This window comes from Tupaia chinensis, unplaced genomic scaffold (assembly GCF_000334495.1).
Source record: "Tupaia chinensis unplaced genomic scaffold, TupChi_1.0 Scaffold149011_1, whole genome shotgun sequence".
NCBI lineage: Eukaryota > Metazoa > Chordata > Mammalia > Scandentia > Tupaiidae > Tupaia > Tupaia belangeri.
The window spans coordinates 1,174,853-1,190,697 of record NW_006208857.1 but is presented as its reverse complement, the minus strand read 5'-3'; positions in this window follow the sequence as shown (position 1 = coordinate 1,190,697).

Genomic DNA, 15,845 nt, shown 5'->3' with positions numbered 1-15,845 from the left:
CCCCCCCCAGCCCCCTCGGGGCGGGCCTCGGCCCGCGACTTCGGGGTCCCTGGGCTGGGCCGAAAGTCCCGCGAGGGCAGGGCAGGGCAGGGCAGGGCAGGGCAAGGCAAGCCCGGGGGATTTGGCCTGCGGAGGGAGGGGCCCGCCTCGGCGCCCAGCCCTCTCCCCGGGGCCAGCTCTGGGCCGGCGGCCAGGGCGCTGCCGTGCGGTGGGAGGCGAGGGACGGAGAGGCTGCAGGAAGCGGGAGCAGGGCTGACTCATCCTCCCATCGGGGCGGTGAGTCACCGCCGTCGCCCGGGCCCGGGCCCACGACGGACTCTGCCCCACTGGGCGTCCTGGCCGCGCCCCCTGGCGGTGCGCTCGGATGCGCCCGTACCCTCCTGCTCGCTGGCCTGCAGCCTCCTTGGAGCCTTGCTCCCGCCCCTGCGCTGGCCCAGCGGAACTAAGCAAAGGAGATGTGGGACTCAGTGTCGTTTCAGCCCACTTCCTTGTAGACATGAACATGCCCACAGCTGTCGGAGGATACGTACCTCTCCCCCCGCCACACACGGACGCATACAAAACACATTTCACTTCGATTTTTTTGCAGTCTCTCTCTCCACGCAATACTCTTCTACTTTTACTTATCTAGCCAGCGGGCACACGTACTCACCGGGGAGAGGGAGGGAGAAAGCACCCTCCCCTCCACTGAGATGGGGTCGCAGTGCAACATCACCTCCATTTCTCCATCCTGTTAAGGTTTTACGCACACCAGGACGGGCAAACACACGCGCGTGCCCAGCGTGTTTTTTAAGTCACTGGTTCAGGGATTCCAACTCCCATCAGCAATGGATCCAGCTCTTTTAGGCTGATGCACATTCTATTTTTTTCTTTTCTAAGGTGTTTTCCCCAGAGCACGTGAGCTCTCCAGAAAGAGGGAAAGCGAGAACTAACGCCCTAGGGGGAATGACCACACCACAATCCCTTCTTCTCTTCTCCTCTTGGGATTTTTGGCACGAATGCAGATGTACTGGGCTTGACTCTCAAGCCACCATGTCTGGGACTTGAACCATGATCATCCATGTTAGAGTTCAGCATCTTAACCACCACACCACCTGCTATACCACCTGCTGGTCCCACACACTTCCACTTTTTTTAAAAAAAGAATTATTTATTTTAATTCCACTTATTATTAATTTGACTGGAGAGAGAGACAGAGACAGAAATAGAGAAAGGGAGAGGGAGAACGCCACCAGGTCTGGGACTTGAACCGCAGTCAGCTATATGGGAACCCAGCACCCTTAGCCACCATGCCACCTGCTGACCCACACTTCCACTTTTAAAAGATGTGTGTCTTGGGACCAGCAGGTGGCATAATGGTTATGTCACTGGACTCCCGTGTAATCCACTGCGGTTCAAGTCCTGGACCCCATGGCTTAAAATGCATGCCAGGCATGTTTGCATGTGTGCCCAAGATCCCGAGAGAAGGGATTGTGGCCTGGCCATCCCCCCTGGGAAGTGACTTCTGTCTCTCTGGCGAGTGCACACTATTGCAAAACTTTCTATAAAAAAAAATAAAAAATAAAAAGATGCATTTTTAGGCCTTTTCCTGGGGACCCCCAGCCAAGGGTGACTGGGACTAGACCCTGGGACAGCATACCCACCCTCCTCCCCTGCACTCCCCACCTCAGGGGACACTAGAAATGTTCTTTAGCTTCCAGGCAGATGATGGCACCTGGTCACCTCCCTGGACTGCAGGTCCCACGAGCAGTGACGTTCTTTCTGGTTCTCCACCCCACCCCAACTGCTAAGCCCGTTTTCACACAGCAGGGCCTTCCATGAAAATGCACCTAACAGAATGGATGGATGGGGAGTTGGGGGTGCAGGGAGAAGGAAGCAGACAGAGACTTCCTCCTCAGGAGCTGCCTCTTCCTCCTCACCCCTCAGGAACGAAGACAGTGAGTATGGGTGCCCAGTGTTATGGAATTCAAAATCAAGCTCGCTCACCCAAGCACTACAAACCAAACTATAGACCCGTGGTGTGGTGAAGGGAGGTCCAGCTTTATTGCAATGTGCAAAGCAAGGAGGGTGGGCAGCTCATGCTGAAAGGCCTGGTCTCCCCGAGGTGTTCTCCACATGCGTTTCTAAGGGCAAAATTCCGGGCAAGGGCCCCAGGCATATGATCAGTTCAGTGATTGGTTCAAGAGGGCGTGATCACCTCGTGGGCATCCCTGATTGGTGAGGCCTCAAACAATCTAGTTTCTGTTCAGGTTTCTGGAGCCGGTCAGCCTGGGGTCTGAGAGCTGACAACCTACCAAACATCTCGCATCCTAACATGAAAGCCTTCTCATTCCTTTAAGTGACAGTTTCAGAGGTCAAATGGCCCTTATTGTGGCCAATGTTGTTTCATTATCATAGTCAAAACCTGAAGTCTTCCCCCTTACTCTGAGTCATTAAATGCGAACGGACCTTGTCATCTAAGCACCTTAGAAAATACACTTTTAGTTCAGCCCTTACTCATTTTCAGTTTGGAAATTCTTTGTTTTCTTTAACAGAAGGGGAAACTGAGGAGCCATCCTCTTGGGGGTCCTGCTGGGTTTCACCAGCCTGCTCTCCAGAGCAGGCCCAGGCCTCTAACTCCCAGTCCAGACCTAGGCCACTTACCTGTTTCCCTTTCTGGTTGGAGCTCGGTCCTGAGACAGCCAAGAATTCACTGGAAATGCACGGGCACCAGGCTAATGATGGTGGCTGTCCCCTAGGGGAGCCCCAAATCTTTGCGGGCTTGCCCTCAATGTTTACCCATCCCAAAAAACACACCCAAAGATGCAGCGGAAGACGTGACACTGGGGGAACCGCCGGGTGGGAGGATGGTCCTGAGCGGGGCATGGTCCACCTGCTCCAAGCATAGGGTCAGGTTTTATAGAACGAGATCAAAGCCTTTGTAAATCAACTGAAGATCCTTGCAGACTCCGTGCTGCTGAGACAGGGGGCTGGTGTGTTCATACAGTGCTTGAAGCCTACAGCAACGGTCAGCTTACCGAGCTCCAGAATCAGCCAGTGAGTTTGGAGCTCAGCGCCCCTAATCCAGTGAGGTCCATGTGGCAGGGCGTGCTCACCTCTGAAGTGGTCCTGCCAGAGGCCAGTTCCATGAGGTGAGGGCCGCGTGCACGTTCAGGAGGCCCGGTCCGACAGCAGCCTCCGGGAGGCTGGGACTCAGGGAGACAGGGGGAAGGGCTGGGGAGGACAGCTGAGCGTATGGAGCCTGCCCTGAGTGGCCAGCCTTCGCCCAGCATGACACGCCCGCCCTGTGCTAAGCTTTTTGTGTGTATTGTGTTTAACACTCAGCGGTGGTGGGGGCGGAGGGGCTATCATTGTGCCCACACTCGGAGACAGAACTGAATGCGTAGGTAATGGTATAACTGTCACTTGCATAGGGCTTAATTATTCAGACATCATTTTTGTTTAATTCCACAGGTCAGCTAGCAGGAAATGTAAATGAAAAGGCTGCCCTGGGCCTCAGACACCAAGCGATGGCCTCCTCTCCGGTCCCTCCAGGGCCACCCACCTCTCCCCACCCCCAGACGACAACAGTGACTCACTCTCTCACCTCAGCCCACATGAGATTCCGCAACCTGCTGAGGGCTCTTGCTGCAAACCCCAAGCTAAACAGATCCCCTGTGACACAGATCCCTTCCAGGAAGTGACCTTGGGGCCAGGCGTCTCTTTAGCTTGACCCTAGCCATCTCCGTGCACGCAGCAGTGAGCAGCCTGGGACTCGGGAGACTTGGACTGAGTGAGCGACCCAGCCAGCTCCGGGCAGACCTCGTGAAGAGCGGGAGATAAGGAGGAGAACGCTTGAGAAGAGGGGTCGGTTCTGGTCCAAACCCTCTCATCTGCCTCCAGAAGAAAGAAGATCTTCCCAGAGTTCCTTTCGCTGCCCATCTTCAAGTCCCATGCTCTGTAAAGGTCAGAAAATTCTGTCTCATAGGAAGCCCTAGTCTTGTCCTCACACTCCCCGCGTTCCTCAGGGGCAGAACTTGACACTGGCATCCTCCTGGCTCCCCGGCTGCTTCCAGGAGCCACATCCCCCACGCCCCTTACAAATACCCTCTAGGGCCTAGACGGCCAGCCCTAGCACCTCTCCTCCCTCTTGCTGCCACCTCTGGCCTCATGGGACCATTCCTCTTTATGCTAGGCAGACTGACACGCATTTGGGTCCCCTATCTGTCACCCTGGGCTTCTCCTCTCGGATGACCGCTCCCTCCGCCTCAGCCTACAAGGGCCACATCCCGGACCTCATCTGTGGAGGGTCGTAAGGAAATAGCAGGCAGGACCTCAGAGGAGCCTTTCCTAAGGACTGATAAAAACTTGCTCGGGTGCTAAGAGCCCAAGATAAAGCCTCAGCAGAGCTTCCACAGCAGGGAGATCTTCCTAATCCAGCTGGCTCACCTCGGGCAGGCAAGCACCGAAGAAGCCCTGTATTCCTGGGGTGTGACCAACACCGCCACCCAGAGGAGCCTGCAGAGCTCGTCCTCACCCTCCCCTGCAACTGAGACCATCTAAGGGGCGACCCTGCAAACTCACTCGGCCACCCGGCACCTGAGTCGTCATGGCCCACTCACCAGGCTCAGGTGGGTAGTCGCCAGCACCTAACCACCCTAAGAGGGCGGGAAGTAAGTTCTCCCTCTGCTCTCTGCAGGGTTACCGCACACCTCCTCCTGCCCCCTCCCCCCAGTTTAGCTTGCAAGGAAATCTAACCCTCTCAGAAGCTCTGCTGAAAATCGCTGGCAATGGACAAAGTAATAAGGGCAAAGACACACACGTGTATGTTTTGAGAGACTTTTGCTATAGGGCATGTGTACTTGCCAGAAAGAGACAGACTGAGAGACAGAAAGCGAGAAATCACCCCCCGGGGGGATGGCCACGCTGCAATCCCTTCTCCTCCATTCTCCTCTCGGGATCTTGGGCACGCGCACACACACGTGCCCGGCGTGAGTTTAAGCCACCGGGTCCAGATCTCAAACCGTGGTCAATTAACGGGAGTCCAGCGTTATAGCCATTACGCCAACTGCTGGTCCCAATGCACGTGTATTTTAAGAAACACATGTGCACAGGAGGCTTGCCTTCTTCTCCCTTCCCTTGACCTAAGCAAAGGCCAGACACCCAACACTGATGTAGCAGGAAAATGCATCAATCTACAAAGAAGGGTGTAATAGGTGAAGGAAAAGTGGTTTATTTGAACCAGGGCTTGGGACAAATTCACCTGGATTACCACTGGCATCCTAGACATGTGCTAAGCCAGTTTATTAGAGCAAGGAGAAAAGCGGGACCAGCAGTTGGTGTAAGGGCTGTGTCGCTGGACTCCCACGTAGTCGACCGCAGTCCAAGTCCTGGACCCGGTGGCTTAAACTCACGCCGGGCGCATGTGCTTGCCCAAGAGGAGAATGGAGAAGGGGTTGCGGCATGGCCATCCCCCCTGGGGGGGTGATCTCTCACTTTCTGTCTCTCCGTCTCTCTCTGCCTTTCTGGCAAGCACACACACCCTATAGCAAAAACCTCTCCAAAAAAAAGGAGAAAAGCAGAAGAGGGAGGTTGCAAATGCTTGCCAAGAACAGTTGGCTGCCCCTTTACATCCAGAACTAGAGGACATTGAGGTGGTGAAGAGGGTGAGGGTCCCATTGTAGAGATCTACAATTCAGCTGAGGTCTGTTTACATAATTAGGGATGTAACCAGGGCCTCAGGCCCTTGCCTTGCTGGGGTCATTAAACATTTAAATCGGTGGCCAGCTGGTGGTGCAGTGGTTAGAGCGCAGGACTCCCACACGGCTGACTGTGGTTTGAGTCCCGGACCTGGCAGGTGACGCAGTGGTTAAGGACACTGGGCTCCCACATCACCTACTGCAGTTCGAGTCCCAGACCTGGCAGCTTACTTTCTCTCTCTCTTTCTCTTTGTCTTTCTCTGGTCGAATTAAAATAGCAAAGTTAAATAAAATAATTATTAGGAAAAGAAAAAAAAAAAGAACTCGAGCATATGTGTGCATGTCCGAAATCCCAAGAGGAGAATGGAGAAGGGACGGTGGTGTGGTCATACTCCGGGGAGTGACTTCTCGCTTCCTGTCTCTCTGGCAAGTGTGCACACTCTATAGCAAAAATCTCTCATTTATAAAACAAAATAAAACCCTTAAATTGACCTCAGGGTCACTGAGTGGCATGGTGGTTGAGGTGCTGGACTCCCATATGAGAGGCCACGGTTCAAGTCCCAGACCCAGTGACTTGAAATTCACACCAGGTACATGTGCGTGCATACCCAAAACCCAGGGGGAGGATGGAGGAGAAAGGATTGTGCATATGGTCATCCCCTGGGGTGGGTGATTTCTCAATTTCCTTCTCACTGTCTCTTTCTCTGTCTTTCTCATGCACCCTATGGCAAAAAAACTTTAAAAGGAAGAAGAAAAAAAAAGACTTAAATCAACCCTGAGGTTGATTCCTGACAACCTAATTTAAAATTTAAATAGACTTCCTTTCCCAAACAGCTTAGAAAGATAGTTGTTACCGCACTCAAGTCAGGTTCGCTCGCCCAAGCGCTCTGAAACCAAACCATGAGCACACGGTGTGGTGAAGGCAAGCACAGCATTAATCAAAGCGCAAAGCAAGGAGAGCGGGGGCAGCTCATGCTAAAAAGCCCCGGTCTCCACGAGATGTTCCCCACATGCGTTTTTAAGGGCAAAATTAGGGGCAGGCACATGATCAGTTCAATGATTGGTTCAATAGGGTGTGATCATCTCATGAACATTCTTTTTTTTTTCTTGAGATGTTTTTGCTCGAGCACTCCCTGGAGAGACAGAGACAGAAAGCAAGAAGTCACCACCCGGGGATGGTCATGCCACAATCCTATCTCCTCCATTATCTTCTTGGGACTTTGGGCATGCATGCACATACACCCGGCGTGAGTTTCAAGCCGCCAGGTCCAGAACTCAAATCACCGTTGACCATGCGGGAGCCCAGTGCCTTAACCACCTGCTGGCCCCTAGCCCTTTTTTATCCTTTGACTTATTGATAACAGCCTTCATAACAGGCATGAGATGGTATCTCATAGTGGATTAGATTTGCATTTCTCTGATTAATAATGTTGCACACCTTTGGGCCAGTAGGTGACCTGGTGGTTAAGGTGTTGAACTCCAGCTTAGCCAGCCATGGTTCGAGTTCCGGACCTGGTGGCTTGTTTTCTCACTTTCCCTCTCCGTTTCTCTCTCTGGTGAGCACGTGTCCAATAGCAAATTAAATAATAATAATAAATTAAACAATTCTTTTTTTAAGAAGTTTTCGCCTTAGGGTGTGTGTGTGCACTCATTGGGGTTGGGGGAGACAGATACAGTGAGAGGGAAAGTGAGAAATCACTGCCCAGGGGAATGGCCACGCTGCAGTCCCTTCTCCATGCTGCTCTCGGGATCTTGGGTACACACACACAAGCTCATCGTGTGAGCTTAAGCCGCTGGGTCTGGCACTTGAACGGCAGTCAACTACGTGGGAGGGCAACGACATAACCACTACTCCATCTGCCAGTCCCCCTTTTGCCCATTTTTAAAATGAGTTATTTGTTTTTCCACTGTTGTATTATATGACTTCTTTTTGAAAAAAGGAATTATTTAGTTTAATTTTAGCTGTATTTCCACGTGGTCAGCTGCAGTTTGAGTCAGCCATGTGTGAGTCCAATACCCTAACTACCACGCCACCTGCCGGCCCGAGTTGTACTTCTTTATAAATTCTGAATACTAGTCCTTTCTCAGATGTACAGTTTGCACATCTTTTTTCCCAATTTGTATGCTGCCATTTCATTTTACTGATTCTTTCCTGTGCAGAAGGTATTTAATTAATTAATTAATTTATTTATTTATTTATTTATTTATTTATGGAGAGGTTTTTGCTATAGGGCACGTGTGCTCGCCAGGAAGACAGAGAGAGACAGAGAGACAGAAAGCGAGAAATCACCCCCCAGGGGGGATGGTCATGCCGCAATCCCTTCTCCTCCATTCTCCTCTCGGGATCTTGGGCACGCACGCACACGCGCCTGGCGTGAGTTTAAGCCACTGGGTCCGGGACTCCAACCGCGGTCTACTACATGGGAGTCCAGTGACATAGCCATTACGCTAACTGCTGGCCCCCTATTTATTTTAAAGAGAGGTTTTTGTTATTAGGCATGTACACTCGCTGAAGAGAGAGAGAAAGAGAGACAGAAAGTGAGAAATCACCCCCCAGAAGGTATGATCACACTGTAATTCTTTCTTCTCCAGTCTCTCTCAGGATTTTGTGAAGTTTTTATTTTTATTTATTTACTTATTTTTGAGAGATTTTTGCTATAGGGCATATGCACTCAGTGGAGAGACCAAGGAAGTGAGACATCACCCCCCAGGGAGGATGGCCATGCCACAATCCCTTCTTCTCTACTCTCCTCTCTAGATTTTGGGCACACATGCGCAAGTGCCCAGACTGAGTTTAAGCTGCCAGGTCCGGGACTCAAACTGCAGCTGACCACGTGGAAATACAGCTACACGACCATTACACCATCTGCTGGTCCCCCTCTCAGATTTTGGGCATGCACGCACATGCACCCAGCGTGAATTTTAAGCCACCAGGTCCAGGACTTGATCCTCGTCAGCTACATGGGAGTCCAGTAACGTAACCATTACACCATCTGCTGGTCCCAGAAGCTTTGGAGTTTGATGGAGTCCCGTTGATTTACTTTTGTTTTCAGGCCTGAGTTTTTGGTATGACAGTCAAAAAAGAGAAGAAAGAACATTTGATCTACTTCCCTGTTACCCTGGCTGTCAGATTATTTCACAGACTAAAAATCACGGAAACTTTAAAAAGGAGATCATTTGAAACTTCCACACATTTGCCTTGAAATGGAAGGATATTCTGACATGTGTTACAACATACATGAACTCTGAAGACCCGATATTAAGTGAAGCGACTGACTCACAGAAAGACAGATCCTACACGATTCCTCTTGGAGCGTCCATTCATAGAGCTGGAAAGAAGGCCGGCTGCCAGGGCCGGGGGAGGGAAGACGCGAAGTCCCTGCTCATCAGGTACAGGGTTTTCGTTAGGCAAGATGAAGAGTTCTGGAGAGTCGCTGCGCAACAACGTGAGTTCAACACTACTGAAACGTACAATCCAAAATAGTGAAGCTGACCAGTTCTATGTTAGAACTTAACTTAAAAGGTGTTTTGGGGCCGGCAGATGCCGCGGTGGTTAGAGGAGCTGGATTCCCACATGACCGACCACGGTTGAAGTCCCAGACCTGGCGGCTTGCTTTCTCGCTTTCCCTTTCTCTCTCTCTGTCTCTCTCTAGTCAAATTAAAAATAATAATAAATAAAATGATATAAATTAATACATTTTTAATTTTTTGAAAAAATTAACTCATTTTTTTCCCTCTCTCTGTGGTTTTTAAACCCTGCAAAAACGTCCTATTGCACTTAGAATAAATTCTGAATCTCTTGGGACCAGCAGACGGGTAACAGTTACACGACCGGACTCCCACGTAGTTGTCACAGTTTGAGTCCACGCCAGGCACATTGTGTGCGTGCCCAAAATCCCAAGGGGAGAATGGAGGAGAAGGGATTGTGGCGTGGCCATTCCCCCAGGGGGTGATTTCTCACTCTCTGTCTCTCTGTGTATCTCTGGCAAGTCCACATGCCCTATAGCAAACATCTCTCTTAAAAAAGAAAAATCTGAATCTCTCATCTGGCCTCTTAGATGAGTACCCAGGCCAGGCCCCTCCCCTTCTGGAAGCTCTTGCCTGTCTCCTCCCAGGGCAGGCTCCTCCTTTCCCCTTAGCGAATATGCTCTCTCTCAGGCAGGCCTTCCCTGGCCCACCTCCACTGTCCCGTCTCTTTCCTTCAGAGCACTTTGCTCAATTCAGTTACACATCTGCTTGTTCATTGTCTGTACCTATTAACGTGACCCCCCACCACCACCTCCAGGGGCCAACCTCCCAAGGCCAGAGCAGGCTGTTCTGTTCACACTCAGGCCCAGCACCCAGCACTCGGTGCCGAACTCTCGGCAGTACCTCACGTCTTGCTGAAGCATGAGTGAGTCTCTCCTTTTTTTTCTCAGAATAGCAACAACGCAAAGAGAGTTAGGCATGCCTAGAACTGAGCTCTAGTCTCGCCACTGCCTAGTTGGTAAGATCTGGGGCACAACAGTTTAACCTCTTGGAACTTCAGACTGGACCCGGAGTTCTGAGAACCATATTAAATAACACGTGTGAGATGCTTGCCACTTGGTACCCAATACACAGTGTTCACAGTGAACACAGTATACCCCTTCCAGGGCTCCTGCTGCTTGGCTTTTGAGGAAAGATCATATCTCTCTTTGAGAATTTGACTAAAACTTTAAAACCTCCCTCTAGGGACCAGCAGATGGTGTAATGGTTGCATCACTGGACTCCCACATAGTCGGCCGCAGTTCGAGTCCTAGACCCAGTGGCTTAAAACTCATGCCAGGCGTGTGTGTGTGTGTGTGTGTGTGTGTGTGTGTGTACTCAAAACCCCAGAGGAGAATGCAGAAGGGAATGCAGTATGGCCACCCCCCACCCCAGCCCCAAGCGAGATTTCTCACTTTCTGTCTCTCTGTCTCTCCAGCAAGCGCATGTACCCTGTAGCAAAGATCTGTCTCTAGAAAAATAAATAATACAAAATAAAATAAAATAAAAACCTCCATCTTTATAGAAAAATGCACCTGACTGGGGACCAGCAGGTGGCATGGTGGTTAAGGCACGGGACACTCCCACTTGGCTGACCACAGTTCGAGTCCCGGACCTGATGGCTTGCTTTCTCACTTTCTCTCTCTCCCTCGCTCTCTGGTCAAATTAAAATAAATGAATGAATACATTTTTAAAATTTTTAATGCACCTGATCACAAGTACACATATTTTATACGTAAGTCTCTACACTCACTAACCACCAAGGACCAACTATTGCAACCAGGTTAAAAATCCTGAATATAAGGAGAGAAACAAAATTCAAGTGGAAAGAGCTCGGGGCGGATGCGTTCAGGGAGGAGATAACGCGAGCCCTGAATGGAAGATGGTCCCTAGTTCTACAGTGCCCTCTGGTGGTAGGTTAGAAGTAGCGCATAGGGCTCCCAGCCAGAGGGAAGTTGTGCCGAATCCACTCTCCCAGCCTCCTCTCCAAATTTCAAACGGCCTCTGTCTACCTGCCTGACCTCCAACTATCTCCTCCATAGATAACCTCTCAGGAATTTTAAATCTCTTGGAGCAGTAAAATTTCTCAGAGTGAAGCCCAAGGACAATTTATTAATAGGTTTTCAGGGTAAACCTTTTTCAGGGGGGAAAAAGTGGTCATTTTGTTCCTCTATTTTTCACAAATTTGAAACATGACGTTAATTATGGCCATCACTGAAATATCATTATACTTGTGGTTTTTCTTTTTTAATTTTGTCATAAGGTATAAGCACTCACCAGAGAGACAGACAGACAGGACGGGTGAAAAATCATCCTGCAGGGGGGATGGCCACACCACAGTCTCTCCTCCTCCAGTCTCCTCTCAGCATTGGGCACACATGCACATGTGCCCAGCATGGTTTTTAAACCACTGGGTCCAGGGCATGAACCACAATGTTGCCTTAACCTCTACACTATCTGCTGACCCACTGTTTTTGTTCTTTTTTTTTTTTATGTAAGAATTATTTCATTTTATTTGTTATTTTTATTTTTTAATTTGACCAGAGAGACAGAGGGAAAGTGAGTTGCCAAGTCCAGGACTCAAATCATGGTCAGCAATGTGGAAGACCAGCGTCTTAACCACCATGCCACCTCCTAGCCCTGTATTTTGTTCTTTTTAAAAGACAGGACCAGGGCCTGCAAGTGGCATAGTGGTTACAGCACTGGATTCTGACATGGATGACCACAGTTCAGGTCCCAAATCTGGTGGCTTAAAAATCATGCCAGGTGCATGTGCGTTCATGCCCAAAATCCCTGGAGGAAAATGGAAGGGGAGGAATTGCAGCATGGCCATCCTCCTGGGGGGTGATTTCTCACTTTTCCTCTCACCATCTCTCTCCAGTGAGTACACATGCCCTATGGCAAAAACCTTAACAAAAGAGAGAGAGAGAGAGAGCTAGGGCCTTGCTATGTTGCCAAGGCCGGCCTTGAACTCATTGTCCTCCTGCCTCTCCTCCTGCCTCTCCTCCGCAGTAGTCGGGACTGACAAGCACATGCCACTGTGCTGGCTCATTATGTTCTTATGCTGAAATCCTGACCCCTACCCCCCCCAAAAAAAAAGAAAGAAAAAAGGGAAGGAAAAAGACAGAATGATTATGTTCTTAATTATTACCATCTTAAAGGTTGTACATGAGTTTCCAGGACTACTTGAATTACTCTGGCTAATCTTATTTTCCAGTAACATGCATATTTTTGTTTTAAAATGTGCTTAATTATTCACACTGCTGTGTTATATCTCCAAATTAGAAAGGACCTGAATGGCTCAGAAGTGCTTCATTGACTCCTACAAGTAGCAATGAAGGAGCCAGCAGGTGGCGTGCTGGTAAATGTGCTAGATCCCACGCGGCCTACGCTGTAATTCAAGTTCCAGACCCAGTGGCTTAGAAAACATGCCATGCCTGGGACCAACAGATGGCATACTGGTTATGTCACTGGACTGCATTTAGTCAACCACAGTTCGAGTCCAAGACCCGGCAATTTGAAATTAACACTGGGTGCATGTGCATGTGTGCCCAAAATTCCAAGAGGAGAATGGAGAAGGGATTGTGGCATGGCCATCCCACCAGAGGGGGATTTCTCACTTTTTGTCTCTCTGGAGAGCACACATGCCTTATAACAAAAATCTCTAAAAAAAAAAAAAAAGCCCATGCGTGTGCATGCTCAAATGCCTGAGAGGAGAATGGAGGAGAAGGGATGGTGGCATGACCATCCACCACTCCTGCCTGGGGTGATTTCTCACTTTCTTTCTCTGTCTCTATCTGTCTCTCTCCAGCAATCACCCATGCCCAATGGCAAAAATCTACCAGTTAAAAAAATAAAACAGCAATGAACAGGACCACTGGGGCCTAGTGGCTAAGGGAGCGGGATCCCACATGGCCGGCCACAGTTTGAGTCTTGTGCCCAGAGGAGTGCGCATGTGTAAGCATGCCCCAAATCCCAAGAGGATGGAGAAATGAAAGAAAAGAACTGTGGCATGAGCATGCTCCATTGGTGGATGCTTTCTCCCTCTCCCTCCTTCTGTCTCTCTGTCTCTCTCTCTGATGAGTGCGCATGCCCTCTGGCCATTAAAAAATACTTAGAAACAGTTTTACCATCGTCACTGTTGGATGTCACCCAAGAATGGTGGGCAGCGTGTGGGAGCAATCGCCATCGTGCATGCATGCCAGCACATAGTTCTCTTTATGGCTGGCTAATCCCGAAGTGCAGGATGTGAAATTGCTTTAAAAACGGGAGGAATGTCAAACAGGAGTTGGTGGAGTGCTGGTTAAGGCAGTTGGATCCCACATGGCTGACAGCATGCTTCAAGTCCTGGACCCAGTGACTTGAAAATCATGCCAGGTGTATGTGTGTGCGTGCCCAAAAGTCCCAAGAAGAGACTGTGGTGTGGCTATTCCTCCTGGGGAATTCTTTCTCACTTCTCTCTGTCTCTCTCCTGTGAGAGCATGTGCCTTGTGGAAAACATATATGATAGCAAAGTATTCAATGAGTTTGTTTCTACTTCTCTCTAAAATCTCCTACTATGAGAAAAAAACTTTTTTTTTTTTTGAGAAAGATTTTTGCTATAGGGCATATGTGTTCACCAGAGATAGAGATAGACAGAGAGACAGAAAGCAAGAAATCACCCCCTATGGGGATGAGCATGCCTCAACCCTTCTCCTCCATTCTCCTCTTGGGATTTTGCACGCACATACGCACATGCCTGGTGTGAGTTTCAAGCCTTCAGGTCCAGGGTTCGAACTACGGTCGACCGTGTGGCAGTCCAACGACGTGACCATTACATCATCTACTGCACTGCCATTTTGTTCTATCAGCAATCACGTCGTGAATGAGAAAGGCACACCGGCACTATCCTGGAGCACCGGCGTGAGGGCAGGCAAGCAGGGTCTGATGCTCTAACGAAAGAGGTGGTACCTCTGGGTGCTTCAGTTTTTCCCTCTAAAATTGGGGAGTGATGGTAATTAATAATAATGACTAGGGCCCAGCAGTTGACATGGTGGATAAGGCACTGGACTTCTACATGGCTGACCATGGTTCAAACGCCCAGATCTGGTGGCTTAAAAATTACACTAGGCGTACATGTGTGAGTGCCTGAAATCTCTAGAGAAAAAATGGAGGAGGGATGGGAGTGATTATGCCCCTGGGAGGTAATTTCTCACTTTTTCTCTGTCTCTCTTCAGTGAGCAAACACACCCTATGGCAAAAACTAAAAACAATAAAAAAAATGGAAACCAGCAGATGGCACAATTGTTATGTCGCTGGACTCCCATGTAGTCAACTGCTGTTCGAGTCCTATACCTGGTGGCTTAAAACTCATGCTGGGTGCATGTGCATGCATGCCCAAAATCCCAAGAAGAGAATGGAGAAGGGATGGAGGAGTGGCCATCTCCCCTGGGGGTTGGTTTCTTGCTTTCTGTCTCTCTGTCTGTCTGTGTCTATTTGGCAAGTGTATACACTCTGTAGCAAAAATCTCTCTAATAATAATAATGATAATAATAATAAATATGTAACAACAGGTTTGGTACAGATTGCCAGGACCCACTCAGCAGAACGCAGTTTCTCAGTGGGGAGGCTATGGATTAGAAATAAATGTAACAACAAAGACACACAAGTATAGAAAACTGAGGATCAGGTGGACTCGACTTCTCTGCCAGAGACAATTAGGGTTATAGTCATCTGCAAAAAGTTTTCAAAAAAGTGTTAAAGCAATTACCCATGGACGATAAGACTTGAACTTGCTCTAGCTAATGCTCTGACAAGAATTTATAATTGATAAAGAAATTTGGCTATATTTATAACATACACCAGTTTAATATAAAGTATGACATGCCAGATAAATATTATATTATAGATTGCTAGGAATTTTAAGCTATTTTGGAATACAATACATATATAAATACAGAAAAATTAAAAATATATACACACACACGAAAATATATGTATAATTTATCTATACATATAACTTAAACATAATGTAAAGAAAATTAAAATTAGTCAATTTGACAATGTTTCTCGTATAATTTAATACTAGAATAAGCCTGACTGGTTTAACGTTTGTCTTTTAGATGTTTCAGAGGCCCTCTATAAACATCCTAAAGTTATTTTGGAACTAGTGCTTTCAGGGCATAAGAAAAATTAAGATTGTCTACTGATAATTCAGCCTCCAGCCTCCATACTCGAGTGGAGAGGCAAGGGGCAGGCCTTCAGAATAAGACTCCTCCACTGCAGCTGAAAACTAGTGCTTTCAGGGAATAAGAGAAACCAAGATTGTCTACTGATAATTCAGTCTCACAGTTTTCATTTTTTGCTTTTTTTAATTAATTTTTTTTCTTTTTTCCTCCTTTTTCTTTCCCTTTCTCTCTCTTTTTTTTCTCTTTCTCTCTTTTCTTATTCCTCATCACTTTGCTGCTCAGTCTCCATGCACTGAGTGTCTAGACAGATCTAAGGAAACCCTAGCCAAACATCCAAATACTATTAAGGTAAACAAATTCCTCAATACCCACTGCATCTGCTGCACAAAGGTATAAAAATGGAACAGCAACAAGGTTGCAGATCACCTCCTCCTGTACATCCCTGCACACTCAGGTTGAACTTCTAGAAATTAGGAAGAATAGTATAACCCAT